The sequence below is a fragment of the Arachis ipaensis genome, chromosome B10 (assembly GCF_059453495.1).
Source record: "Arachis ipaensis isolate K30076 ecotype BB chromosome B10, ASM5945349v1, whole genome shotgun sequence".
NCBI lineage: Eukaryota > Viridiplantae > Streptophyta > Magnoliopsida > Fabales > Fabaceae > Arachis > Arachis ipaensis.
The window spans coordinates 89,825,980-89,830,956 of NC_142435.1; the positions used below are offsets into that span (position 1 = coordinate 89,825,980).

The following is a 4,977-nucleotide window of genomic DNA, read 5'->3' on the forward strand; positions in this document are numbered from 1 at the left end:
TCAAGACGAAGGCGGATTTAAAAGCAAAGTTTTGGATCCTGGTAAATATTCTGATATTCGTCACCCCGGGAGCCTGAGAATCTGCTTGAAGCTGCTCAGAAGCTTTACATGCCTAGTTTGGGACCCTGGAGGCTGTTTGTAACGTCCCGTCCAGCAAAATACCTTGCTTAAGTCAGGGTATTTCCACTAGAAAGAACATCACGTAATCTTTTCTAGAAATAATTACTTAATTATCGAACCTTTGTATCGAGTTCGCGTTTTATTTTTAAGAAAATTCCAGAAAAATTTTGTTTTTTTTCATTAAAGTCATAATTCAAACATTTACAAATAATAATAATCACATAAATATTATTGATAATAATTCTTATACAAAGAAACCAAATAAAACTCAAATACAATATACCGAACCTACCCCTCTATATGAAATAAAATCTCAAGGGACAATCAGCGAGGGGACTCTACCAGACCAATTAAAACCATAAAGAAAACCTACTAATCACTCGCAGCTTCAAATTGCGTCTTCAAACCTGTCTTACTGAAAGGGTGGAAAATTTGGGGGTGAGAACCAAACCACATGTTCTCAGTAGAGGTAGAGAATGCCGTGAAAGTAAAGAATAGAGCGCAAATAGTTAATTTCATTTAGAGACATTGAAAAGAAAACTACTTTCATTCGCAGTATTCATCGCTCGCCTTATATAAACTTCTTTTGAAAACCAATGGCTCAACATTCAAAAATCTAAAACCTTCTTTAGAAGCATCAATTAATTATCCAAAATCCTAAACCCATATTTTTCTTTATATACGTCTTAAAAGTTTTCCTAGACTGTATGAATGACTAATTTGTTCCAAGAATAGGTTCATTAAGTCTATGCTGAACTAGCTTAATCTTTCATACTTTACTAAACCTCAACACAAACCAATCACGGCCTTAGGCCCAAGCAATTCAATCAACACCCAATTCACTACAACCCAGCCAATCAGTTACAAACACAAGTAAAGAGATTCAAACACAATCAAGAGCAATTACATCAAGTATAGCAATTAGTAGTTAAACAGAATTATTCACATAGGCAAACCAATTACAATATACACACCCAAACAATGTCACATAGATGCATATGATGAATGTCTAGTCCTAGTACAGGCCATGAGCTCATATGTCGGTTGGCTACCCACAATCCCGACATTTATCCGGTCACGAGTAGTCCCAATTTTCTCGAATACGATTTTCCGTTCCTAAATAAATACGCATATAATAATAGCCGTTCATTTGAGATAGCCTCTACTTATTGCAGGAAAATATATATATACTCTGCTCTGCTCTGGAGAAGCGGAAAATGGCTGTAGGTAACTTAGTTTCCCTACAGAAGCTCTGGGTTGTATTAAGGACTAATATATATAAATATAACTCTGGGTTAAATCAAGCAACTAATATATGTATATACAAATATCTCTTTACTCTGCTTTGGTTTCTCTTTTCTCTGCATCTCTTTACTCTACTCTAGTTGCTCTGTTCTCTGTATCTCTTTACTTTTCTCTGATTACTCTTTCATCTATATCTATATTACTCTTTTTCTCTTTATCTCTTTACTTTACTCTGGCTGCTCTGTTCTCTGTCTTTTTCTACTCTGCTCTGATTACTCTTTTCTTTTTATCTCTTTACTCTTTTGTAATTGTAAATATGCAAGCGGGACAAAACTCACGTTCTTGCTAACAACTTTATAAACCAAATATATTTTTTCAAAAGAATCAGTAAAGTTATTATCGTTAAACAAGTCTCAAGTATTTATTTTGATTAAGTCCTTTTACTTTTATAAAAATTTGGACATAATCTCCTTTAAAAATAGGACTTAGCCACCCTTACGGGTCCCAACCAAACAATTTACCAAACTCTTTTCAACCTCTCCAATATCAAATCAATTCAGAATCAAACAAATTCCAACATTGAATCAGCCCTATGACGCTAAGGTTTATCTTTAATTTTATGAACTCATAACTCTCACTCAGACATTCTCAGCACTCTATCTTCTTTTCTGTTTTTAGTATAGCAAATAAACTCGGAATTGTGCAAACTTTATGTCCGGGCGTTCATCTTGAAATAAGCTTTCTAACAAACTAAAAATCATAATTTTTTGGTTTCTCTATCCTTAGGAATAGAGGAAAAACCGTGACTTTTCTGTAATGCGTAAAACCAGAAAAAAATAGCAGTAGCATGTGATATTCAAAATTCAATATAAAATCCAAGTTAAATCCAATGGCTTTAAAAATTAATATAGTTCAACTTCACTCATCCAAGTTTCGTTTTCAATTTGTTTCAGGTCAATATCATTTTTAATGAAGAAGTTATATAACCTAGAAATTGATTAATTTTCTGCAGAATTCTGTTTTAAAACTTAATGAACTTATCTTCTTCCAAGTCCCATAACTTACTCATTAAAACATGGATAGCCCTGAAATTTAAGTCACATATGATAAAAATACTTAATTTTCACTTCCAATTAGTTGCACCTCGATACCCAACCAAGTTCAAATGTTATAAACTTCCAAATTTACTGATTTAAGAAAACAGAATCTGGCCTTTACTGCATAATGCATCGTATTTCAAAAAGTCGTATCTTTTAAACCGCAAGTTCAATCATTCTGAAATTTTACAACATTAAAATAATAGGACTAAAGTTTCATTTAAAATTGGTTTTGCTTTAAAATTCAATTCGGAACATTCACAGCAGAGCCAACAAGTTACTGCTGTTCCGAAAATTCTACAGTAAAAATCAAATCCCACAACCATTACTCAAAAATTCACCATAAATCTTATATTTAATGAAAATATCTCAAACTCTCCAATTCAGTCCCAATTATTCTCAAGTTTAACCAGGACTTAGTTCAACGCAATTCTGATCATCACAGAATTAGTTACAGTCTTTCAAAATTACTATTTTCACTTAAAGGTAATGCAGAAAATCAGATTTTACGGCTTAACTTTGAAAAATCATAACTAAATCTTCAGTTAATACAAAACCTTCAAATTTAAATCCTAACAACTACACTTGTTAAAGTTTACTCAGATTTTAATCTCATACCATTTGGATCGCTATCAAATTACTAGGTCGTCCTCAAAGTAACCATTCTATTTTGAAAACCAGATTCTTAATAATAGTTTAGTCTTTTAGGTCCTAATTCTTCAACAATTCTTAATCCAGTATCAAATATATCAAATGATTATCTTAGTCTCAACTATTTATACATAATCAGTCAAAATCACAATCCTCTACTAATCTCAAGTCACTTTCACAGCCATAGCAATATACCAAACAACCATTTCAACAACCAACAATCAATAATTCAATCATCCACCATACATAATTACAATCAATTCAATCACAGCACCAAGCACAATCACAATCACAATCCAACATTCATATAATAAATTAATTACTCACAGATATTAATACTATTTGCAGTTATTCAGTAAACCTTGTTGGCATTCCTAAATTAAAATCATTTTAAACCCCCTACCTCGATATCGCAATTATAAGAGACCGTTGGCAGAATTGCCGCGAGACAGCTGGCTGGACCTCTACTAGTCACGCAACCGTTTCTGCCAAGAAAGCAGCAGCACTACATCTCAACACAACCAGGACAGCAGTAGCATTAGCTTCCACAACAATGACCATGGTTGCAGTGAAATGAAGATTTTGAATTCAATGAAATCGAAAGGCAGAAACAGCTCTGGTAATTTAAAATAGAGCACAGGCCAAAGTTGAATTAAAACAAGAACAAGCAGTTTAATAAGAAATTGGCAGAATAGGGTGTGTGATTGGAGCAGAAATAAGGGGAAAAGGCTAACCCAGGCCAATGGATGTTGAACCTAATTAGAACGAAAACAGGGTAGCAGTGATTCCCAGCAATCCTTCCCAGTGGTTCTGGCAGCAGGAACACCCCGCCAGTGGCTCCATTGCACAGTAACTCCAACAGTTAGAAGAATGAGCACTAGAAGTAGAAATAACTGTGTCTATGGCAACTCCAAATCGATGGCAACAGTGGCAACAGTGGCACCAGCCCCTTCTTTGCGTGCAGAGGCGATAGTGATGGCTAGGGTTCGATGGAAGTGCCTCTCCCTGACAGCGGGTTGAACAGTGGCGACGGCGATGCAAGTTTAACGACGGCAGTGAAATGCGATGGTGACAGTGAGGAACGGTGGTGATGTGGCTCCAACAGTGCACCATCCTTCTCCCTCTTGTCCTCCACTTCTCCTACACTCTCCTATATGACAGCAACAACAGCGACGCTGCCTGTGTTACCCACCGGCGCTGCTTCCCCCTTCCCCTCTTCCCTCTGTGTCTTGCTCTCTCTTGATCTCTCTTTCCTTGTTTTCTCTGATTTCTTTCTTCTCTGTGTTGATAAGCTTATTCGTGTGGAGTGTGTTCATCCGTGAATGAATGGTGGGGAGAAAAGAAGTGTGGAGGAATAAGGGAGGGGTTAGTGTACCGTATATGTGTGTGTGACTAATTGGGTGAGGACTATACGTGTTTGATGACAAGTCATCTTAGCCTAGTTTTACTAGCCTTTTTCTTTTGTTTTCAATTGAATTATGCACTTTCTTGAGCTACAAGTAAGCTAATTTGGGTAAATTTTCATGCTTCTTTTGATTGAATCGACCATGTATGAATTCATGCTATTTCATGAGGTTTTATGCTATAATTGTCACATATTATGATAAAATGAATATCTCATGATTTTAAGCATAGCTTTGATGTGTTTGGTTGATTAATGATAGGTGAAGAAAGCTTGGAGAAAGGTTGAAGCAAGAAGGAATGGCTAGGAGTAAAGAGAGGACAATGGAATAAGTGAAAATGAACCAGGAAGCAAAAAGTTGGACCAAAAGTTAGCCTCAAACTTTTGCACAAACTTTTGGGTGAAAAGTTAGCCCCAACGTTAGCCCCTAACTTTTGGGCTAACGTTGGTACATGAAAGTTA

General features: G+C 35.6%; 1 long non-coding RNA gene across 1 annotated transcript; it reads right to left on the reverse strand.

Annotated features, from left to right (window-relative positions):
- Window positions 1–320: 320 nt before the first annotated feature.
- LOC110267838 (uncharacterized) lies at window positions 321–4,458 on the reverse strand. Its single transcript, XR_002355776.2, has 3 exons — window positions 3,848–4,458; window positions 3,517–3,729; window positions 321–535 (listed from the first exon to the last, which is right to left on the reverse strand). It is a non-coding gene; the product is annotated as an uncharacterized LOC110267838 (long non-coding RNA).
- Between the last annotated feature and the right edge of the window lie 519 nt (window positions 4,459–4,977).